Raw genomic sequence first — 26331 nt, forward strand, 5'->3', positions numbered from 1 at the left:
TAATGTGCTGAGAAGGTCTAAGTTATTGAGGAGAGGGTTTGAGTAGAAGTTATGGACAAAGAGACCTTTGAATTGAACCTTTTAGAGGGAGAGTGATGGCTATTAATAGAAAAGACCCTGTCACACAGTAGAAACTTATTAATTACAGAAATAAAAAAAATCAATGAACAAATAAATGAAGCAAGTAAGATTTCAGGGAGCTGTGAGGAATAGAAAATGGGCAATTCATGGTCCTGTCCCAGGACCCAGCACACTTAGAATCCCTGGAATTCTTCATTATCTTGAGATTGTCTATCCTAAATGTGACCTTAAATTAAGTCAGATTCTTAATTTAGAATAACCAAGTCCTCATGGTTTTCCTGATTATGGCAGAATTTCAAACTGCTTCTGTGGTATAAGAGAAGGGAAATGCATTCTTTTACATCATTATTCCATTTCTTACTGTTTTATACTCTGTATACTTTTGCAAGTGAAAATTAAGTCATGTCTAAGTCATATCCAACTCTTGTGATTCCATGGACTGTATGTGGCCTGCCAGCCAGACTGTATATAGGCAGGCTAAATCCCATCTGTCTGTGGGATTTCCTAGGTGAGAATACTGGAGTGGGTTGCCATTTCCTTCTCCAGAGGATCTTCCCAGCCCATTGCAGGCAGTCTCCTGCATTGCAGGTGGATTCTTTACGTACTGAGCCAGACTGTTCTTGGTTCCTGGCTAATCTGATTTCTTTCAAGTTCTATACCTAGCTAACTGTGGCTGGCCTTCCTTAGTCCTGACCAGCTTCTACTTCATCTTTTATCATTCTGGGCCCAATTTTCTTACTCTTTCATCTTTACTTCACTAACATAGGTATCTTTCATTTTGCATCTTAACTCTTCACATGGAATATTGTTTTTATCCATTTCCATGGGAATCTTGGAATACCACCCCACTCCACCAAGGTCCACTTTTTATTACCACCTACTGCCCAAGTCTCATTTTCCTGATTCTTAATTCCTTACTCTGTCACTAATTGGCTGCTATTCAAGACAAGTCAGTTTTCACTCTGGTCTGTTTTATTTTCTTACAAAAGATGGGTGTATTAGACCTCCCCCACAATCCCTAATGTTTAATGAAACTATAACAGACATTTTCCTAGAACACAGTGTGCAAACTTCAGAAACATCTTTGAATCATTTTGAAGCTACCTCCCCCCAATTTGATCAGGTTTTAAACTCTGTCCTGATTCTCACTGATGACTGACTCCCCTCCTTTCCCATGCCTATCAGGACCACTGTTTATCCCTTAGATTATCACAATAACCTCCTTAAAGATCTACCACCATTTTCCTCACTCAGCTCCATCTTACACATATTTTGGAGTGTCCATCCAGCCTACATCCTCTTTCCTTGCAATTGCAAAGGTCTCTACCAACTCCCAGTACCTGATAAGGAAAGGGTAAAACCTATGTAGCCATGTTCATTATATCAGGTTACCCTTGAAGCAACTGATTATAAAGAGTCATGTAAATTAGACACGTCTCTCAAATTTTGAACCATGAAGACCAGAATCTATAATTATTATATGGTATTGGGAATGAAGAATTAGGGCCAGGTTTGCCTCTTTTTCAATCAAGAACAAGGTGAAAGCCATAATTAGGAGAATTGGGAATCAAGAACAGAGTGAAGAAAATTAGTTTGCAGAAATAATAGACATCCAGAAAATGGAGATGTTTCAGAGATATACACACACAAACCCATGTACAAACGTGTGGAAAGAATGCTTGTCTGTTAGCTTTTCAGTTCTCTTAAGGTCTACTGCTATTCCCTACAATTGACTTCCTATGGTTCATGAGTATGAGTGAGTGAGTGTGAAGTTGCTCAGTCGTGTCCGACTCTTTGCAACCCCATGGACTGTAGCCTACCAGGCTCCTCAGTCCATGAAATTTTCCAGGCAAGAGTACTGGAGTGGGTTGCCATTTCCTTCTCCAGGGGATCTTCCCAACCGAGGGATTGAACTCGGGTCTCCCGCTTTGCAGGCAGACGCTTTACTGTCTGAGCCACCACGGAAGCCCCCTGTGATTCATACATTTCCTTTTAATAATTTTTTTTTTATCTTAAGTTCATTTGAGTGGACTTTGTACCATTCTTTAATATCCAGTCAACCCCTTAAGATATCACGGCTTTACTAATCACGTCATTTACTTGTTCAAAAACTTTGAGTGGCTGTCCTTTGCTCACATGTTTAATCCCAGACTCCCATACTTGATATATTTGTGTCCATTCTGTGGTCCAGAATATTCTTTTCACACCTCTCTCATTATCCTCTGTATTCCTGCCTAAATGTTCTGTCCTTTTTCCTCCAAACATGGTTTTTTTCTCTAAAAAATAAAAAGTTCTCCTTCCATCTCCACTGGTTGAAAACCTGTCCACCATTAAAGCCCAACTTAAATGATACTTTATATTTCTCATGATTCCATCTTTGATCTCCCAACTTAGTCTTTGATTTAAACTACTATAGCAGCTTGTTCATCTTTTAACTTCCTCGTAACAATGTGGCATGACTGGAGAATATAGGCTTTCAAATCAGACAGAACTACATTCAAGCCTGGGTTATGCTTTTTAACAGTTGCCTAACTTTGCCAAGTTGTTTTATCTTTCTAGGCATCAGAGAGAGAAACGGGTATTAAGCAAATAATCATGCAAATAAAGAGATAATTATAAATTGTATAAGTGTTATGAAGAAAACACACAGGGTTTAGTATTAACTTACATGATTTAGTATAATTGCACAAAGTTTGCAGTTGGTGCTAGTGGTAAAGAACCTGTCTGCCAATGCAGGAGACTTAAGAGTTGCAGGTTTGATCCCTGAGTCGGGAAGATCCCCTGGAGGATGGCATGGCAACCCATTCCAGGATTCTTGCCTGGAGAATCCCATGGCAGAGGACCCAAGAAGAGTCAAGTCCATAGCGTCACAAAGACTGAAGCGACTTAGCACACACAAGGCTTACAGAGAGTACAGTAGGGGGCCCTAGCCTGGTTAGGGGTTTTAGGAAGGTTTCCCTGAAGAAGTAGCCTTTACACGAATCTAAAAGAATAAGCAGCCAAGTGACAATTCTAGGAGAAGCATTCTCAAGACAAAGAAACTAAGCAATAACAAAGGCACTGAGGCCCTGCTGTACTTACTCCATCACTAGGATTTTCTCTTCTCCTCTCTGGGGTATTACTTCACTCAGTCTCAGTTTTTTGTTTGTTTGTTTGTTTTTAATTTCATGATTCATATCACGATTTGTGTTCTATTAGTATGTTTAATTCTCATTGCCCTATTTCTTTGTGACATTTTATAGCATAATCTTGATCACTGCAAGCATCAGTTTAGTGTATCTGTTAGCTATACCACTCTATTGGTTGACTAACTTTTGCTGCTAAAACATTAGAATATGAATAGACCAGGATAAGCACTGTTTTTTTAATCTAGTATTTTTTTATTCTTTCCTTTCAATGATTTCCCTTTTTTTTTGGTAATTTTTTTTAAAAGATATGAACTGAAGTGAAAGTCTGTCAGTTGTGTCCAACTCTTTGCAACCCCATGGACTGTAGCCTGCCAGGCTCCTCTGTCCGTGGAATTCTTCAGGCAAGAATATGGGAGTGGGTAACAATGCCTTTCTCCAAGGGATCTTCCCAACTCTGGGACTGAACCCAGGTCTTCCTCATTGCAGGCAGATTCTTTACCATCTGAGCCATCAGGGAAGCCCTGTGGGATATTGACATCTGAGCAAATAATTCTAAATGAGTCTTTCAGTACTAATTTCTCTTCCTTTCCTTGTGCCTTAAATGCTGTTGTTTGCTGGGAGTTCAATTCTTGGTTCTTTTCTTACTGTACATGCGATGCTGAACATCCCCATCCATTTCTACAGATCTGACATCATCCATATGCCCATGTGCAGCTCAAATCTCTTCTGAACCCTAGACCCATATTTGTCACTATTTTCTGAACATGTCAACTATTTACCCCACAAGCAAATAAAGTTCAGCATTCCCAATCTCACCTTGCTTAGTACCTGTGACCATGCCTTTTCTTCTGTTTCTAATGCACCTAATCACATTTACTCAAAAGCCCAAATCAGAACCTTCAAATCAACCTTAATTTGAAGAGAAATGGTGTAATCACTAAAACTTTTAAATTCTGCCTCCTTAAATCCTTATGTTCCTTTCCACCCCAGTTTCCACTGTTGCTGCTTTATTATATGCCTTTGTTATCTTTGCCAGAATATTCACCATAGTCTTCTAACTGGAATCTATACCTTCTGTGTCTCCAGTACCCACCATCCCAACCTCTAGCAGAATTATATTTATAAAATACAAATCTCCTACTATCACACCTCTCCTTAAAATCCTTAGTAGGTTCCCTATTATCTGTAGGACAGAACCTAAACTCCTAACATAAAAAACAAGTCTCTTCGTGATCTGGCTTCTGCCTATCTTTTTAAAGTAATTTCTTCACCACCTTCTTCACTCTGCCTCTCCCCACCCCCTGCCGCCCCCACCCCACACCCAATGCACTCTGAGTCTACACCAAATTGCTTACCATTCATGGTCCAAGAACTCACTTTATGCTTTCTCACTTTCATCATTTTGTATGCGATCTTTCTCTGTAAGATATGTTGTTTCTGATTTCTCATTTCTCATTGTTTTCCACTCAAAAACAAACAAAAAAAAATTGTCTACTTCTTTCAAGACTAGACATTATTTTGGATCCTTTCGGAACTTTTCCTTTTACTGTCTTCAAGTTGCTTATTTGCCACATGCTGTTCATTTCTCTAATGAGCATTTACTTCATTATACTCTGTCTTCCTCATAACCTGCAAGAGCTCTTTGAATGTAGAGTAACCATATCTTAAGTTTCCAGAGCAGCCTCAGACTCATCTTCTGGGAACTGGTTTAAAGGATAAAAGAGTGGGTTAGAGGAAGCAGGAACTATTCAATCAGGTAGATTTGAAGTGACACTGTCATCTAAATTTGTAAATTTGGGAATTTATTACCTTCTCTGAATTGATGTTTCTTAATCTGAAAATTTTGATCTCTGGTTCCTCTGCCTTTTCTAAAACCAGCTTGAACAACTGGAAGTTCATGGTTCACGTATTGCTGAAGCCTGGCTTGGAGAATTTTGAGCATTATTTTACTGGCGTGTGAGATGTATGCAGTTGTGCGGTAGTTTGAGCATTCTTTGGAATTGCCTTTCTTTGGGATTGGAATGAAAACTGGAAAAGTCCAGTCCTGTGGCCACTGCTGAGTTTTCCAAATTTGCTGGCATGTTGAGTGCAGCACTTTCACAGCATCGTCTTTCAGGATTTGAAATAGCTCAGATGGAATTCCATCACCTCCACTAGCTTTGTTTATAGTGATGCTTCCTAAGGCCCACTTTTCTTCACATTGCAGGATGTCTGGCTCTAGGTGAGTTATCTCACCATTGTGATTATCTTGGTTGTTAAGATCTTTTTTGTACAGTTCTTCTGTGTATGCTTGCCACCTCTTCTTACTATCTTCTGCTTCTGTTAGGTCCATACCATTTCTATCCTTTATCGAGCCCATCTTTGCATGAAATGTTCCCTTGGTATCTCTAATTTTCTTGAGGAGATCTCTAGGCATTTCCATTCTGTTGTTTTCTGCTATTTATTGACTATGCCAAAGCTTTTGACTGTGTGGATTACAATAAACTGGAAAATTCTGAAAGAGATGGGAATACCAGACCACCTGACCTGTATCTTGAGAAACCTAAATGCAGGTCAGGAAGCAACAGTTAGAACTGGACATGGAACAACAGACTGGTTCCAAATAGAAAAAGAAGCACATCAAGGCTGTATATTGTCACCCTGCCTATTTACCTTCTATGCAGAGTACATCATGAGAAACGCTGGGCTGGAAGAAGCACAAGCTGGAATCAAGATTGCCGGGAGAAATATCAATCACCCCAGATATGCAGATGACACCACCCTTATGGCAGAAAGTGAAGAGGAACTAAAAAGCCTCTTGATGAAAGTGAAAGAGGAGAGTGAAAAAGTTGGCTTAAAGCTCAACATTCAGAAAACGAAGATCATGGCATCTGGTCCCATCACTTCATGGGAAATAGATGGGGAAACAGTAGAAACAGTGTCAGATTTTATTTTTTTGGGCTCCAAAATCACTGCAGATGGTGACTGCACCCATGAAATTAAAAGACGCTTACTCCTTGGAAGGAAAGTTATGACCAACCTGCTGCTGCTGCTGCTGCTGCTGCTGCTGCTCAAGTCGCTTCAGCTCAAGATGCTTCAGTCATGTCCGACTCTACAACCCCATAGATGGCAGCCCACCAGGCTCTGCCAACCCTGGGATTCTCCGGGCAAGAACAGTGGAGTGGGTTGCCATTTCCTTCTCCAGTGCATGAAAGTAAAAAGTGAAAGTGAAGTCGCTCAGTCATGTCCAACTCAGATAGCATATTAAAAAGGAGAGACATTACTTTGCCAACAAAGGTCCATCTAGTCAAGGCTATGGTTTTTCCAGTGGTCATGTATGGATGTGAAAGTTGGACTGTGAAGAAAGCTGAGCACCGAAGAATTGATGCTTTTGAACTGTGGTGTTGGAGAAGACTCTTGCGAGTCCCTTGGACTGCAAGGAGATCCAACCAGTCCATTCTGAAGGAGCTCAGTCCTGGGTGTTCATTGGAAGGACTGATGCTGAATCTGAAACTCGAATACTTTGGCCACCTCACACGAAGAGTTGAGTCATTGGAAAAGACCCTGATGCTGGAAGGGATTGGGGGCAGAAGGAGAAGGGGACGACAGAATGAGATGGCTGGATGGCATCACCAACTCGATGGACATGAGTTTGGATAAACTCCGGGATTTGGCCATGGACAGGGAGGCCTGGCATGCTGCAATTCATGGGGTCGCAGAGTCTGACATGACTGAGCGACTCAACTGAACTGAACTGAATCTGAAAATATAAATTATAGCAACTACCTTACAGAATTCTTGGGTAACTGAAGCAGGCAATATATTTTAACTACTCAATGAAGACTGATCCTTAGTAGACTTTTTTTTTTTTTTTACTTTTGTTGAATGAACACATAAAAATGAGTGAGTGAGCAGGTTATTGAGTGATGAAATGCATTTGAATGAATAGAACAAATGCTGTAAAAAATTTTATGATGGATTCACCAGTAGATATTTCCTACACATGCAGCAGTTGTCTCACTTTTTGAAGGGATTTTTAAGATGTCAGCAGGCAGAGATGTGACAGTCAACAAACTAGGAACCTGAAGCTTGAGAGGCAGTGTTAGAAAAGACCAAGAGTGGAGAAAACATCCTTTTTTTGTTTAAAACATTTCCTGCTGTTACTTTACCTTCCCCCCCACCACCCCCCTTTTCTTCATCACATCAAAGAACTCTAAAGATGGGCTGACTGCCAATTCATTCAAGATGCATCAGAATCTCATTAACAAGGTGACAAGCTAGCCCTGATATAATTAGCTCTTTAGGCTTGGATTTTAACGAATGTTATTGTTGTTGTTGTTTAGTCACTAAGTCATGTCCAATTCTTTGCCACCCCATAGGCTGCAGCACACTAGGCTTCCTTGTCCTTCACTGTCTCCGAGAGTTTGCTCAAACTAATGTCCATTGAGTTGGTGATGGCATCCAACCGTCTCATCATCTGTTGCCCTCTTCTCCTGCCCTCAATCTTTCCCAGCATCAGGGTCTTTTCTAGTAATTCATCTCTTCACATTAAAGTGTTGGAGCTTAAGCGTCAGCATCAGTCCTTCCAATGAGAGAATGTGGTGATTATTAAAAATAATATAAATTATTATTGTTGAGGGAAGATCTCTGATGCCTAATTATTATTATTCAGTGAACTGTTTTAGAGACAGTATCATGGTAATGATTTGAAGTTACTACATTTTCTTATTTTAAAAAAAAGAATGTTAACATTTATGTAAAGTCCTCTAGAAAGCATTAATCTCGAGGCCTATGTGCCTCAGGTACCTATCTCAGAAGTTAAAACAGAATGATAATCTAGCAGGTAGAATATTTACATTGTTGACTTCATCCCTGTGCTCTTTAGATGAACATGGACTTTGATGATAAATTTAAATTAAAAGCCAGGTTGCTTGTCTTGCTATACTGCTTGCATATTTGCATTATTAGTCAGGGTTCACAACTCTTCATTCTGTTGTATCACAGAGTAATGGAAAAAGAAATTCACTTTGGAATTGCACAAAAACTCGGATTCAAATTTTAGCCCTGCTGTTTACTAGAGGTGTGAAATTGCACAAGTTATATAATTATTCTAATCCTAAGATAAAGATACTTCCTAACTTATAAGATTATTGTGATGATTAGAAATTATATTTTAAAACTTCCTAGCCATGTGCTAGGCATATGATAGAATTTGACAAAATCTAATCAATATGAGGAATTTACTTTTATCTAGTTGTTGATAGAATCTTCTTCACAAATACATGTAAAAGTGATTAAAATTCATGATCACAGAGATAATGTAAAATTGTCTCTAATATACAGACCTCCTTAAAACTCTGTGCTTCCATTGCAGGATGATCCCTGGTCAAGGAACTAAGATCCCACATGGCCAAAAAAAAAAAACAAAATTTGCTCTATTATAAAATCATCCTCATTTAAGTCATACAACATTAAAAAATTCAAGTGAAAGCTTTAAAAACCTTTAATACTACTCTACCATCATAACATATATATAATTTGGCATATTATCTCTTTGTTTTTATTTATTCTTACATTTTTTGAGTTGAAATGATTGAAAGTATATAACTTTAGAGTTTATTCACTTAATGTTTTATTATGTTACTGATTTTTATGCTGATATACTAGTCAATACGAAATACCATAGTTTATTTAATCCTATATTCATTATTAGGTATTTGACTTACCTCCTTTTGAAAGCTCTATAGGAAATATTTTTATGCACATTTAAGAGATTTTGGATCAGCAAGGAATACTTCCTTTCTAGGCTAAATCCCCTAAGTGAGATTAATGGCATCAACACACACACACACATGCACCTTGAGTCCTTGAAGCATTGTTTTTCAAAATGAACATACATCCTTCTAGAAATCAGTAGCCTTCGCTGGACATTATCCAAAGCACTGCTCCTGGAACAATTTGGTAGGCTAAAGCAGGCAGAAAATAAAAGTTTGGGTCAGGGGCTGAGTTCAGTATTAAATTTTGATATGGTAGGGGAAAAAAACAGATACTTATAATCTATGTTTTAACTAAAATCTATGTGCTGTAGGCCTTTGGAGAATTTTGTCATCTATTCTAGTCTTTCAATAAGCATGTTATGAGAAAAATGAAGAAAACATAATCCCTGCCTTCTGGAAGTAACACACAATCCTGACATACTTTGGAAGCTTATATTTCAGTGGGAGCAATAATTTTTTCGTTTAATAATTGCATACAGTTGAGAAGTGTTCCATTGCAGGTTAAGTATGCTACAGGAGGGCAACCAACTTTACCTTGGAGCATGAGGATTAATTATGCATATATACTGACCTCATAAGAAAAAGAGGGCATTGTCAAATATCTTTTCCTGCCACCATCTCCCAAGTCTGCGAAATGTGTCCAGCTCAAATCAGAGTAGTACTGCTTGCCCTATAGACTACTCCTAAAGTTCAGATGAAGAATCTTATTATGGGTCTTTAATATGCTAGAACTCCTGTGTAGACTTCTGCTTTGTGTTCACAGGATCTGGCAAATAGTCCTCAACCCTGGCTTGAAGATACAATAAGTAAATTTAATATTGACTATCTAAGTAAATGATAGGAATCATGATTCAGTTTAAGTTATCCCATCTGTGCTAAATATCTTAAGACATAGGTAGGATAGAATTAGTTTTATTGAAAAATAATGTGTGAAAATATCCATCCTTTAATTTGATATTCTTTAAAAAAATTTTTTTTATTGGAGGCTAATTGCCTTACTTCCACTGTATAATCATAAGGGATTTGATTTAGGTCATTCCTGAATGGTCTAGTGGTTTTCCCTATTTTCTTCAATTTATGTCTGAATTTGGCAATAAGGAGTTCATGACCTGAGCCACAGTCAGCTCCTGGTCTTGTTTTTGTTGACTGTATAGAGCTTCTCCCTCTTTGGCTGTGAAGAGTATTATCAATCTGATTTCAGTGTTGATCATCTGGTGATGTCCATGTGTAGAGTCTTTTCTTGTGTTGTTGGAAGAGGGTGTTTGCTATGACCAGTGCATTTTCTTGGCAAAACTCTATTAGTCTTTGCCCTGCTTCATTCCGCATTCCAAGCCAAATTTGCCTGTTACTCCAGGTGTTTCTTGACTTCCTACTTTTGCATTCCAGTCCCCTATAATGAAAAGGACATCTTTTTTTGGGTGTTAGCTCTAAAAGGTCTTGTAGGTCTTCATAGAACCGTTCAACTTCAGCCTTTTCAGCGTTACTGGTTGGGGCATAGACTTGGATTACTGTGATAGCAATACGTGAACCGTGAACTTCCAGATATTCAAGCTGATTTTAGAAAAGGCAGAGGAACCAGAGATCAAATTGCCAACATCCTCTGTATCATGGAAAAAGCAAGAGAGTTCCAGAAAAACATCTATTTCTGCTTTATTGACTACGTCAATGCCTTTGACTCTGTGGATCACAATAAACTGGAAAATTCTGAAAGAGATGGGAATACCAGACCACCTGACCTGCCTCTTGAAAAACCTATATGCAGGTCAGGAAGCAACAGTTAGAACTGGACATGGAAAAACAGACTGGTTCCAAATAGAAAAAGGAATACGTCAAGGCTGTATATTGTCACCTTGCTTATTTAACTTCTATGCAGAGTACATCATGAGAAACGCTGGGCTGGAAGAAGCACAAGCTGGAATCAAGATCTCCGGGAGAAATATCAATAACCTCAGATATGCAGATGACACCATCCTTATGGCAGAAAGTGAAGAGGAACTAAAAATCCTCTTGATGAAAGTAAAAGAGGAGAGTGAAAAAGTTGGCATAAAGCTCAGCATTCAGAAAACGAAGACCATGGCATCTGGTCCCATCACTTCATGGGAAATAAATGGGGAAACAGTGGAAACAGTGTCATACTTTATTTTTGGGGGCTTCAAAATCACTGTAGATGGTGACTGCAGCCATGAAATTAAAAGACGCTTACTCCTTGGAAGAAAAGGTATGACCAACCTAGATAGCATGTTGAAAAGCAGAGACATTAATTTGCCAACAAACGTCCATCTAGTCAAGGCTATGATTTTTCCAGTGGTCATGTATGGATGTGAGAGTTGGACTGTGAAGAAAGCTGAGCGCCGAAGAATTGATGCTTTTGTACTGTGGTGTTGGAGAAGATTCTTGAGAGTCCCTTGGACTGCAAGGAGATACAACCAATCCATTTTGAAGGAAATCAGCCCTGGGATTTCTTTGGAGGGCATGATGCTGAAGCTGAAACTCCAGTACTTTGGCCACCTCATGTGACGAGTTGACTCATTGGAAAAGACCCTGATGCTGGGAGGGACTGGGGGTAGGAGGAGAAGGGGACAACAGAGGATGAGATGGCTGGATGGCATCATGGACTCGATGGACATGAGTCTGAGTGAACTTTGGGAGATGGTGATGGACAGGGAGGCCTGGCGTGCTGCGATTCATGGGATCGCAAAGAGTCGGACACGACTGAGCGACTGAACTGAACTGAAATGAACTGAATTGCCTTACAATATTGTGCTAGTTTCTATCATACATCAACATGAACCAGCCACAGGTATACATATGTTTCTTCCTTCTTGAATCTCCCTCCCATCTCTTACCCCATCCCACCCCTCTAGGTTGTCACAGAGCACTGGGTTGAGCTCCCTATCACATAGCAAATTCCCACTGGCTATCTATTTTACATATGGTAACATATATGTTTCCATGCTACTCTCTCAATTTATCCCGTCCTTTCCTTCTCCTACTGTGTCTACAAGTCTGTTCTCTATGTCTGTGTCTCAAGCAATTGATATTCTTTTAAATTAATTCTGAGCCATCTCTTTTATTTCATCTCAGTGGGTAATGTTCCTTGTTACCTTTTTTGTTCAAGCCTATAACTTTTTTTCCCAATTGTATGAGGATTTGTAAGACTCCACCACCCATAGTGAGATCATGTTGTCATCAGATTTAACCTAGTAGGAGTTGGGGATTAGATGAGCCTCTGCAGAAGTTTCAAAAGAACCTCACTGAGTAAAGCCAATTTTATCCAGAACCACTGAGGTTCACAGATTTTAATTAACAATTTCAAATTTGTAATATTACTTAAATTTCAGATGAGTGAGAATTTAACACTATATTAAAGGAGCCCAGGCAAAAGGACACGAGTTGCGTCACAGAGACTTATTAAATGTGATGGAAATTCAACAGATGAATGCTGGCAAACAGGTGCAAGAGCTGAATTAATTTCCAAACCCTACCACTCAGGGGGAATTGCAATGCATCACGTTGACAACCACAGCACATTGTTAATTTCATTCACAAGCTTAAAAATCTCAATACATTTGAACATGTGAATGTATCAAATTTTAAAAAGTATAAGTAGCATAAGGGTATCCCAGAACTAAAAGTGATAATTTTTCTCTAGGACCTCAAGTCATTTATCTAGCCAGAAGCATGGTGTTTTTTTATGAATGAAATCTATCTTACCACTTCCACATACAAATTGTGTTCTATTATTATACGTTGTGCAGCCTGTTACTAAGCAAGGTTTTCTCTTACTTTTAATATGAAATTCCTTGTGAGTCAGAGGAAGACTGAATATTCACTGCTGTAGTTTCCAATGTCTGCTGTCATGCATAAAAGGGATTTTTAACAACGCTTCTGGTGGTGCTAAGTGGTGATATTCCTGGAGTTAAAGGAAAATGTAACAAACCAAAACTAGATAAATGCAAAGGATTATTTGGTGGTATTATTAAAAGTGGTAAGTTGTAAGCTAAAAACCCAGTATCCTCAATATGTTTTCACCAAGAATTTGCCTACTTTGGAGTCACTGGTATATTTGAGCCTTTGATAGAAACCCTGGAGTATTTCCACATACATCTGCATGTATATACAACGTCTTACAAAGATTTCAGGGATTTTATGAATGTCTACCTTCAGCATACCATTTATGGTATATCTTGATCTTTGGGACTGGAAGATTATTTCTTATTTAGTGGAGTTTCCCCTTTGCCACCTACCATACACCAGGCCCTAAGCCTGGGCCTGGGGATATAAGGAAAATACAAAAAGTTTTTGGACTTTTTACAACCTGCTTCTGCTGCTGCTAAGTCACTTCAGTCGTGTCCAACTCTGCGACCCCATAGACAGCAGCCCACCAGGCTCCCCCGTCCCTGCGATTCTCCAGGCAAAAACACTGGAGTGGGTTGTCATTTCCTTCTCCAATGCATGAAAGTGAAAAGTGAAAGTGAAGTCGCTCAGTTGTGTCCGACTCTTAGCGACCCCATAGACTGCAGCCTACCAGGCTCCTCTGTCCATGGGATTTTCCAGGCAAGAGTACTGGAGTGGGGTGCCATTGCCTTCTCCTTTTACAACCTAGAAGGGGTTAATAGGTAAATAGTATAAGTAGTAAATATATAAAAATAAAAATATATGAAAATATATATATATGTTTTTGATAAAAATATATATTAATAAGGGCACTACAAAAACTTTCTGGAGAAGATTGCACTTTAATGAGTATTACGGATAAGTAGACATAAGCTGTGGGCTTCCCAGGTGGCTCAGTGGTAAACAGTCCACTTGCCAGGGCAAGAGATGCAGGTTCATTCCCTGGTTCAGAAAGATCCCCAGGTGAAGGAAATGGCTAACCCATTCCAGTGTTCTTACCTGAGAAATCCCATAGACAGAGGAGCTTGACGGCTACAGTCCATGGGGTCGCAAAAAGTCAGACACAACTGAGCAACTGAGCATACACATGCACAGAAAAACTGTAAAAAGAGGGAAAAGGTCAATGTAGGCTGAGAATGAGAGCAAGGAACACTACCTTGTCACCACTAAAATTGTGTATTTACAAGAAATGCATATTAACAAATGTATAGGAAAATCTTTCAGTCTTCTTTCACCATTTCTCAAGAAGCTTTAAAGAAAAAAAAAATTAAAGGATCTTGGTTTAATTCCCCAAGATATTAGCCACCTGAGCCCTTTATTCCTAATTATACACAAGCTTGTCCACCCTCATTTTGCTTAGCTGAAAAATTTTAACCATTCATTTTTCGAACATAAAAACAACTGTAAAGGGCCCCCTTCCTAGCAGGTGAGTCAGGAAAAGCCCAATATGTACGTCATTGGATGAGTCTAGATTCTTAATCAAAAACGTGTAATCACATCAAATATGGCTTTATACAATAACATTATAAGCTCTCTAAAAATATCTCAGATTCCTCCACTAAGACAATAATACTATTCCCTCCTTGTTTTTTTTTTTTTTCATCTTACTAACTTTATTGATCATACTATATACTAATAAAATTATTAATATTTTTTAAAAAAACTGTAATCAGTACCTGCCCCAAAGTCTTTTGATAATGGCAGCAGTAGCAACTGTTTCTTTTTTAAACTCACTATCAAGAAAGCTGATGAAAAACAGAAAAATGCACAGTCTAATAACCTAAGCTAACAATATATTATTTTCAATGGAACAAAAAGGACAAAAGCCAAAGGTATTCATTACCGTTCCCAGGGTAAGAAACCTGGGCAGTTGCTGCCTTTGCCAGATGCGCAGTCTTTAGTCTTGACAATGCACATCTCCCCAAGGGAAATGTGGAGAGAAAGCCAAACTCTTGCAACTTGATGCAAAGTGATTTGGGTTCCATTACAACATCTCTCAGTAAAAGGCTATTCAGGCTTAGAGTAAAGATTCCACACTCATTTTCTCCCAGAAAATGAGGTTGTTATATAAAACACTAGAAACACGGAATCAGAGCTTCTGGAAATCACTCTAAACCATGTGATTTAATCTTAACTTCCTTAAAGGCTTATCAGGAAAAAGGAGATGAGATGGTTTAGTTATATACAGTCTTAAAATTGTTACATTGTTTTGGGCACATTTCAAAACTCAAGAACATTTTAAAGAAATTTTAAAAATTACATATATAATAAAATAAAGGGTGTTATTTTTAAAGATGAATTAATGCTAATCTGGGTTTTTCAGAATGTGTTTCTTAGATGAACTAGCCAGAAATGTTATGCCTTTCTTCTGGGCAAGTTAGATTCATTCTGTATTACAAAAAAGGGAGTGTTGGAGTGGACTTCTGATTAAAAAAGGACCTGAGTTCTCTTTTGACTCTTGTGAACTTGGAAAGATACACATAACTCTTTTGTCTTTCACCTTTAAATGGCAATAGGGATATTTATTTCTTACCTCTCAGAATTATTATAGGAATTTAAAAGCATAATTAAGATATTTAGAAAGGATTAACACAAAACCTATTTTCAGTATTTTCCCAAGTGTGTTACCCAGCAAAGGAGTTCTGTGGAATAGATGTGCTTAGTCATTCAGTCATGTCCAACCCTTTGTGACCCCATGGACTGTAGCCTGCCAGGGTACTCTGTTCATAAGAATTCTCCAGGCAAGAATACTGGAGTGGATTGCCATTCCCTCCTCCAGGGGATCTTCCCAACCCAGGGATTGAACCCTGGTCTCCCACATTGCAGGCAGATTCTTTACCGTCTGAGCCACTAGGGAAGTCTGTGGAATAAATAGTTGTTACTAAAAATTAAGAGTTGTTTCAAAAAGTTTGGACATCCTAGGTAAACAAAGTTATATGGTTACCTTCAGAGCTTTACCATGCTAGAGGGTATTGTGGATCTCCAAGAAAAGAGTATAATTAGTGCTGGGTTTCTTAGACTTGTGAGACAACAGACACCTTGGTGTTTGGTTGGGGTGCAAATGCTACAGTTTATGAGATTACTACTCCCCAGCACAGCAGCTTGAAAAATGAGAGTCAAGGTCCTCCTCCCTCCCACTCCCTCCCTCTCCCACTCCTCTACCACCTCCTTTATCTTTGAGTAACTATGCTTAAGAAAGCAGATAACTTGTAGATAAAAATGTTCCATGAGAACTATTAATAGGGCAGTAATAAAAAAAAGAACAGAGGAAAAAATTGATGCACTTGGAATGCCATAATATGTTAACTTAGAAGTGTACCATTAATTTTTACATAAGGAAAATTTTAACTTCAAATGCCAAATGTTTTAGTCTAATGCCTAAATCCAATAAGCATTACTCAGATGCTTCAGGGGTTTTCCCTCTATCCCACCTACTCTGCTATTAGTTCAGGATGAAAGTAAAATTAGTTTGGAACCTCAAATTAACATATCAAATCCTCTCATCACTCCATTTTACAACTGAGAAGAGTAAATAAATGTGTGAAATCACTTTCACATTCATAAAGTGACTACTTTATACCAAGTATGCACTAGGTGCTCCTGAGTATTTTCTTTACTTGATTTTTAGGATAATCCTGTGAAAAGTGTTATCATCTCTTCTAATGGAGAAACAAACTCAGAAGTTGCGTTATTGCCCCACATTAAACAGTCAGAAATATGTAAAATATCTGATCACTGAACCTAGTTTTTCCTTTCTCAAGTTTAGCACTATTTCTATTACATCATGTCATCTTCATCTAATATCATTTCTAATGCTTTTCCATAGGAATTATTAAAATGTGTATGTGTAAACACACTACTTACAAATAGCCTGGCCATGACTTAGGTAAAGACAACTATTTAAATTTAATGAAGGACATATAAAATATTAATGGAAATACTATGTTCCATGGCTTCCCTGGTGGTGCAGAGGTTAAAGCGTCTGCCTGCAATGTGGGAGACCTGGCTTTGATCCCTGGGTCGGGAAGATCCCCTGGAGAAGGAAATGGCAACCCACTCCAGTATTCTAGCCTGGAGAATCCCATGGACGGAGGAGCTTGGTGGGCTACAGTCCATGGGTCGCAAAGAGTTGGACACGACTGAGCGACTTCACGATGTTCCATAGATGGATTGTTTGATATGATAATATAAATTTTATCCAAATCAGTTTAGATATTTACTGCAATTCCAAGCAAAGTGTTTATCACTATATGCTTTATTATTTCTAAATTTAATTTGGAATAATAAGTGAAAATACCAATAAAATTTTTGAAAAGAAAGATAATGGTATGGAGAAGAAGGACTTACTCTACCTGAAAGTCCAATATCCTGGAAAACTTTTTAAAGTAGTAATAATCTGATATTAGCAGAAAAATAGAGAAATACATCAGTGAAACACAATTGAGAATCCAGAGGCAGATCTATTTGTATCTAAAAATGTAGTATTTGATCAAAGCAGTACTTCAAATGAGTAAGGAAATAATATGCTATTTCAGGGCTATTAGCTATATAGTTTTTAAAAAATAAAGTTAGATCTCTTCTTCATATTATACTAAAACTTCACCTTCTTGTGTATCAAATACTTAGATGTAGAAAGAAAACCAGAAAAACACAGTTGATTATAGCTATAATCTTGTAGTAAGGAAAGCCTTCCTAAACTTGACATAATCTAAAAGACATGAAGAAAAGTCTATAGAAAAAAAATACATAAACTGTAAAGACAGTCACAATCCAGGAACATTCTTTGCAACTAAATAGAGAGGCAAAGGGTTAATGTCATTATTTTATAAGCAGTTCTTCCAAATCAGTAAAGAAAAAAGCAACATCACATTAAGAGTTTGTTCAGACGTCATAGTGAAAATCAAATGGTCATTAGATTTGAGAAGATTCCTACTTCTACTAATGGCAAAAGAAATGCAAATTAAAACAGCTGTAAGGTGTCACAATGGCACCCCACTGCAGTACTCTTGCCTGGAAAATCCCATGGACGGAGGAGCCTGGTGGGCTACAGTCCATGGGGTCGCTAAGAGTCACACACGACTGAGCGACTTCACTTGCACTTTTCACTTTCATGCATTGGAGAAGGAAATGGCAACACACTCCAGTGTTCTTGCCTGGAGAATCCCAGGGATGGGGAGGCCTGGTGGGCTGCCATCTATGGGGTCGCATAGAGTCGGACATGACTGAAGCGACTTAGCAGCAGTAGCAGACTGATCAAGGTTACAAAAAGTAATAGTGCCTAGTACTAATTGAGGACGTGGGGAGCAAGACTCTCACAAATACTATTGGTGGAAGTAAATTGACACAATCTATTGATATTTAGACAGTAAATTTAGAAGTATTTATTCAAATTTAGATGGGCATAAACAGTTTTTTACCTAACTAATTCTACAGGCATATTATCACAAGTTCACATTTAGTTAGTTACAAGTATTTTTCACTCATCTCACAGGCTAGCAAAATAATGCTCAAAATTCTCCAAACCAGGCTTCAGCAATATATGAACTGTGAACTTCCAGATGGTCTAGCTGGATTTAGAAAAGGCAGAAGAAGAACCAGATATCAAATTGCCAGCATCCGCTGGATCATCGAAAAAGCAAGAGAGTTCCAGAAAAACATCTGTTTCTGCTCTATTGACTATGCCAAAACCTTTGACTGTGTGGATCACAATAAACTCTGGAAAATTCTGAAAGAGATGGGAATACCAGATGACCTGACCTGCCTCTTGAGAAACCTGTATGCAGGTCAGGAAGCAACAGTTAGAACTGGACATGGAACAACAGACTGGTTCCAAATAGGAAAAGGAGTACGTCAAGGCTGTATATTGTCACCCTGCTTATTTAACTTATATGAAGAGTAGATCATGAGAAATGCTGGGCTGAATGAAGCACAAGCTGGCATCAAGATTGCCAGGAGAAATATCAATCACCTCAGATATGCAGATGACACCACCCTTATGGCAGAAAGTGAAGAACTAAAGAGCCTCTTGATAAAAGTGGAAGAGGAGAGTGAAAAAGTTGGCTTAAAGCTCAACATTCAGAAAACGAAGATCATGGCATCTGGTCCCCTCACTTCACGGGAAATAGATGGGGAAACAGTGTCAGACTATTTTTGGGGGCTCCAAAATCACTGCAGATGGTGACTGCAGCCATGAAATTGAAAGATGCTTACTCCTTGGAGGGAAAGTTATGACAAACCTAGACAGCATATTAAAAAGCAGAGACATTACTTTCCCAACAAAGGTTCATCTAGTCAAGGCTATGGTTTTTCCAGTAGTCATGTATGGATGTGAGAGTTGGAACCTTGACGTACTCCTTTTCCTATTTGGAACCAGTCTGTTGTTCCATGTCCAGTTCTAACTGTTGCTTCCTGATCTATATACAGATTTCTCAAGAGGCAGTTCAGGTGGTCTGATATTTCCATCTCTTTAAGAATTTTCCAGAGTTTGTTGTGATCCACACAATCAAAGGCTTTGGCATAGTCAATAAAGCAGAAGTAGATATTTTTCTGGAACTCTTGTGCTTTTTCCATGATCCAGTGGATGTTGGCAATTTGATCTCTGGTTCCTGTGCCTTTTCTAAATCCAGGTTGAACATCTGGAACTTGGTATTAAATGTATATTAGCTTTTAATTTCTTTTTGTAGTCTGTTTTATTGACATAATTTTGCTATTTTAAAGTATTAGGAGGAAAACAGTTCTGCTCTTTTGAAAAATTGAGAAAACTTGTGGTTTAGGATTTCAAAGATGTTAAGTGAATTAAAGTTAACTTAAAATCTCAATAATATTTATACATTAATTTTGGGGGGAAATCTTGAACTTAAACTATGGGAGTGTTGAATGAAAATTTTTAAGTAAATTTGCAAATCTTACCAAGATATTCTCATGTCTTATATTAATCTGTAAAAGAAAATATGCAAAAATAAAGTTCACTCTGCACAGTTGCTCATTTCAGATAATAAAGGGCTTTATGTTTGCAGGGCCTCAGTTTCAAATTATTTGCAAGTGATCCACTGCATGTGCAAACAATATTAAGGACATTCCCAGTCTGTATCAGATATCATTAAATATATGCATGCAGTTGTATTCAGACAATGAAAATTTTAGCAAATGTAAGAGTTCAGTTTTTCCATTAAAATCATAATTTAGTACCCACAATCACATTTGGCCAAAAAGTGGGTTATAGAATGGGATTTGTCTCACGACATCATTAAAATTCTATTCATAATGTTTTCTCTAGGAATATTATGTTCTTTATTTAGTCACTTATTGATATGACTGAATGTTATACTCTTTGTTTATTCATCCAGTGATGTGAATAAAACTGTTTGTAGTTATGGTCCTAGATTTTTATTCATTTGCCCATATTTTTTGTTCATTATCTATTCATTATCTTTTTAACAAACATTTACCAAGTGTTTACTACAGTAGTTTTTAATCTTGGCTGCAAATCAAAATCCTCTTTGAAGCTTTTTTAAAGTACTGATTCCTGTGTAATAAACCCCTGAAACTGATTCAATAGGTGTGGACCTCAGCCAGGCATCTTTATTTTTTCAAAAGCTCCACAGGTGACTCTGATGTACAGTGAGGATTAGCAATCATAAGTGTCTCTATTAAGCAGGAGGAATATAAGAGTTAACATGAAATAATTCCTGTTCAGAAGGAGACTGGAGTCGAGTGAGACAGACAAGTAAACTAGTAATTACAGTAGTGTGATAAGTGCTCCATGAAGGGTAAGCACACCTCTTCCAATTTAGAACTAACATACATTGGCTTTGTGTTAAGTGAATCCATTGATGGACTATAAAATAGAAAAGGGAGATTTTCTCTCAGTACCAATCCAAATGACCCAGATTGTGCTTGAGTCCATATTTTCTGTGTTACCTGCTCTATGCCTTAATCAAATGAATTAGCCATACAAGACTCTGTGATTAAACTCAGGAAATGGAAAAACAGAGAGACCAGTTTCTATTTCTGATAACAGGATATGGGAGATGAGAAAGCAGTGAAGAAGGATTGCAAAACAGCCAGCTCCTCAGAGTTAGGGAGCAGGTATCGCTAATATTTTTCTTCCTATGGCCTGAATTAGAGTCCAGCTCATAGGTAGACCTTGGTTCTAATATAGTTGTTGAATCTTTTTTCCTGATTATTTGTAGGCAACTGTTCCTACCTAGTCTATGCATACTTAAGAGGACTCTGTAGCAGAGTTACTCTTTGATTAGTGACTCTCACAAGGAAATCACTTTCGCTACCTCAGAAGCACAGGACATTTACTGATTGTCCTTTAACTTTCCAATTCAGACAAAGAACCTTGTTTAATTCTTGATAGTAGGATTGTCTTTTCTTATATTTTTGTCTGTTTGTAACATTAACAGTTGATGTTTTGTTTTTACTGTTTTAATTTCCATTACCATATTGTATTTTATACACTTTTGTTTCTTTTTTATTTCATTTTACACAATCTGCATCATTAGCCTCTCTTCCCATAATTACAGACACAAAAGTGCCAGTATAAAGGAAGAGAGGATATAGTGTCTTTGATCCCCAGAGCAGCACTAAAAAGCTCCACAAAACCACACATCGTCCATTGCAGTCCCTTGTCATCTCCCTAAAAATGCAACTTGGGGAGGCTGACAGGACCGCTCCTAGGAATCCTACTCAGGAAACCCAGTGGACATAGTCCAGGTTAGAATTCCCTATGCAGAAGTAAACACCAGAAGGAAAGCTTCATGAAATCTATTTTTCCTATTATCTTCAGGATCATCCATTCCTAAATATAAATGAAAGCTCTTATTTTGTTTCTCCATGATCTGATAGTGACAAGGCCTAATTAGACCTTATAAAAACAAGCTTATCTGGTTACATTGGTGTTAATTTGTGAGCTCCAGATTCATATGTAGGGTGAATGAACTTAATGTGAACATGAATTATATAAACTTGAGGTTGCATAATATATTAATAAAGTCATTTTATCTGAATACTTTGAAATAAAAACAGATTTCTTCAATTAAAATAGGAATCTCATAGTTCTATATCTAGCTGGCTACATGAATTGTAAACTATAATTATGATACAGGAAGTTGCCATTTTAGCTGGTAAAGAAAAATGCCTACCATATTTTTTCATATCAAATGAATCAATGCTGGAACCTACTCCAGTTTTCTTGGGCTTCCCTTGTGGCTCAGCTGGTAAAGAATCAGCCTGCAATGCGGGAGACCTGGGTTCGATCCCTGGGTTGGGAATATCCCCTGGAGAAGGGAACCACTACCCATCCCAATATTCTGGCCTGGAGAATTCAAAGAGTTGGATACAACCAAGCAACTTTCACTTTCATGGAGATTTCAGTCATACTTCATTATTTTAGCATTTCCTATTTTTATTAGTTTTCAAAAATATATCTAATGATAATATCAACAGAGTATTAATTAAGCTTTCTCCTTTTCTGTCATTTCCTTTATTTAGTTAACACATGTCTAGGCCTGGTTAATTCAGTGGGCTATGTTAAAAAAACCACATCCTCAAATATTTATCTTTAAAATGTGATAAAATACAAGGAAAGCTAAGCAGTTACCATGTTGAGCCATAGTTTAATTTCTACAAAATATTAGAGATGCTAAGAAAAAAAAAAAAACTTAAGCCTTGAAGCAGAAATATATTACAGTATTTATTGATCCATGTGTTCCATGAATGTTTGCCTCCTACTTTACATTAAAATCCATGTACATTAAAACATATTTTATGTTACATTTCCCCTTTGAAAAACTTAGTGTTGAATTCGACAAGGTTTGAATCACTTAAGGTCTTCAGGAATGCAGCCTTCCTGAAGTATTCTCTAAGTTCAAGTTCTAAGTCATGCATGTTTGTTGAGATCCTTAGAATGTTGTGAAACACATTGCCCAGTGACTAAAACTCTTGTGCTGGAAGTTGGAGAAATTGAATATCAAAGGGAAAGAAGTTGAACTCCCTCCTCAACTTTGACTTTTGTTTTTGAGAGACTTGGTTGTTGGAAGATAAATTCCCTAGTATCTAATATTTTCCAGCCTTTCAATGAAGTAGATTTTGTGGAGGGAAAAGTGAACAGATAACACTGATTTGGTTAATGTCAGATTGCCAGGTTCTCAACTCTGAGATACATATAAAATATTATTTGTCCCCTCTCTAATCCAGTTTCCTAAAATGATTAATCAGATGTGTTTTAATGCACTTTATTACCAGAGTTACAGATTACTAAAATATGTATTATTATTAAATTGTGAGATTCCCTTATATGTGAATAAGAGAGTTTTGTCAGATGTATATTTTATGGTTTTAGTATTTGCTCTTAGGTTCATGATCCATTTTGAATTAAGTTTTGTGTATGGTGAGGTGTAAGGGTTGAAGTTCATTTTATTTTGTACATATAATCACTTTCATTGAAAATCTGTTCTTTCTACATTGAATTAACTTGGCATTTGGTCAAAATACAATTGCATATATAAATGTGGGTCATTTTTCTGAGAGGTGTAAAATTTTGGAACTATGTTATTTGGCACATATGCTTTTGTAATTGTATCTTACTCCTATCTTGATTATCTTCTCCATAGGAAATGTTTATTTTGGGGTCTAACAATTCTCCCTGGTGGCTTAGATGGTAAAGAATCTGCCTGCAATGCAGAGACTTGGGTTTGATCCCTGGATTGGGAAGATCCCCTGGAAGAGGGCATGGCAACCCACTCCAGTATTCTTGCCTGGAGAATCCCCATAGACAGAGGAACCTGGTGGGCTACAGTCCATGGGGTCACAAAGAGTCAGACTAGTGACACAGTCTATTGGACTTCATGCCCAGACACAACTGGGCAACTAAGCACAGCACAGCACAGCACAGCAATTCTCCATTTTAGAAGTTTATTTGTCTAATGGTAATATAGTCTCTTGGGCTTTTTTATGCTTACTCTCTACATGATATACTTTTTCACAGTTATTTGCTTATTTTTATTTGTATTTTTAAATTTAATGTATATTTCTATAATGTATAATTATATAATTAATTAGGTATAATGTATAATTAGGTCTTGACAATGACAGTGTATAATTAGGTCTTGCTAGTTTTCAGTCATACAGTCTCTACATTTTTATTCATGTTTAGTACATTTATATTTAATATGATGATTTTTATATTTGGATATATTGTCTTCCATTTTTCCTCTTTGCTTTCTCTTTGCCTCATTTTTATTTTCCTGTTTTTCTCCCTTCTTTTATGTTAAAATATGTTGTGGATTATTTTTATTCTCTATTAATTTATTGGCTTTATTTCTTTGCATTATTTTTATTGAGTGTTTTAGAGACCACAATATGCAACTTTAAATTCCCGTAAAATACAAGAACCTTGTGATAGTGTAGTTTCATTTATGTACTCTGTGCATCCTTTGTGCTACTGCTATCATATATAATATATTTATATCTATATTATAAACAAACCCTAGAATATTGTTATAATTTTACTTAGAGTCCTGACTTTTAATGAAATTAAGAATGACAGATAGTCCTGTCTTTTAAGAAATTAAACGTATTTCTTATCTTCATATATCACTCATATTTTCATTATCTTCTCTCTAAGTCTTCACCTGATGTTATTTCAAACTGAAGTATTGGCTTTTGAATTTCTTGAATTTAAAGCTGTTAGCAATGAACTCTCATTTTTAAAATTCATTTGGAATATCTTTGAACCTTAATTTTTGAAAAATGGCTTTAAAATAGTTTTCTTGGAAGACAGCTTTTTTTTTCCCTCAACAATTTGAGTTTTGTTTCAGTATTTTTTTTTCTTTGTTGTATTCAAAGTTTTTCTTACTATCTTCAGCTTGTAGTAGTTTAATTATGATGTGTCTAGGTCAATTTTCTGTGTTTATTCTATTTGAGATCAATCATTGAACTTTTTCAGCTGAGTTAACATTTTTCATCAAACTTAGTAAGTTTTTCATTATTATTTCTTCAAATATTTGTTCAGCCTTTTGTCTTTCTCTGTTCTTGTTTGACTCCAGTTAGCCTTAAGAGTTCTGAAAGATGTTACTTGCCAGGAACCAGTGTGAGGAACTCCGCCCATGGCAAAGGTCATGAGGAAGGAGGCTTGGCATACTCAAAGGCGTGATCAAGCCTCAGGAAACCCCCTGTTCCCGAGCATCTAACCCCAAAACCAGAGTCTGTTTTATGCTCTCACCTATGCCTCTGACTTTACGGGGGGCTCTCCCCCATAACCATTTCTCTCGGAGGAGTAAACGTGCAGCTCCAAGGCAATAAAAATTCCTGGGCGTGATAATAGTGTTTCAGCTTACAGACTCCTCTGAAGGTTATCTAGCCCACCGGTATAGGTTCGTCCAGCCACATGTGATTGTTTACAGCCTCCCAATCTGAGAGGCATGAGATGTTTTAGACTTACAAAAGGCAAATTCTTTTGGGGAGTTAGAAATTTTCTATCAGTATAGTGGGTTGGTTAGGAATTATATTGGTGAAGGGTTTTTCATTTGTTGTGCCAATAATTGCTGCTAATTCCCTGCCCTGGGTGGGACAAGGATGTCTCAGGTCAAACCTCTCTGCTGACAGACTAGCTTGTGTGACAGGATTATCCATACTCCTGCCACATGATTGTTTACTACCTCTTAACCACAAACAGCACAGAGAGTTTTGGAGTATTTTGAGAGTCTTAATTAGCATAGGGCTTTTTCTTCTCATTGAGTCAATGATTGCCTCCATATCCTTAGGCACCTGGGAATATATTAATCAATGTATTTGGATTATAGAAAAGGAAATATAGTAGTTTTTGATGTTAGCAATACTAGACTTTTTGAGTTAATGAATTTTCTCTTTTGTAATAGATCACTGCTTTATTATAAATCACTGTGTCCTTGTTATGTAAAAATGTAACTTTATCACTATCTTAAGACTAAATAGATCTTAAGGGGAACATTGGTAAATGGATTTTCATTTGTTGGGCTGATGTTTGCTGCTAAATCTCCATATTCCCTGCCCGTATAATGAATATAACTAACATATAGGAGAAATAAGTATTAACCTTTAAACATATAGGAGAAATAAGTATTAACCTTTAGGATTAATCCTGTTAACCTTGGGTTAAATAAATCCCTTTCTTGATTGTAACTCACTACACCCTCACCCTATAGGAATGCAACTTTATCTGGAGGGTAGTGCCTGGTGTAAGAAATAAGGTTTTTGGTTATCAGAAAGAAAGGATCATAGAATGTCAGCAGGTCTCACTCATGGCCAGAAGATGATGTAATATCCCTAAGACCCCCGCGTGATTCTGTATTCATCCCTATGTGTAACAAAAGGTATATAAGCAAACCCCAAAATAAAGAAATTGGATCAGTTTCCGGAACGGCTGATTCCCTCATGTTGTCCTTTTCTGCTCCCCGTTTTTCTGGCTGAATTCCCATCTGGAG

The 26331-nt window shown here is 37.4% G+C and overlaps 1 protein-coding gene across 1 annotated transcript in view; it reads left to right on the forward strand.

Annotated features, from left to right (window-relative positions):
- METTL15 (methyltransferase like 15) overlaps positions 1-26331 on the forward strand; it is a 224790-nt gene that overhangs the window by 195004 nt on the left and 3455 nt on the right. The gene's annotated exons all lie outside the window — the stretch shown is intronic.

Source organism: Oryx dammah, unplaced genomic scaffold (genome assembly GCF_014754425.2).
Source record: "Oryx dammah isolate SB20612 unplaced genomic scaffold, SCBI_Odam_1.1 HiC_scaffold_17, whole genome shotgun sequence".
Lineage (NCBI taxonomy): Eukaryota > Metazoa > Chordata > Mammalia > Artiodactyla > Bovidae > Oryx > Oryx dammah.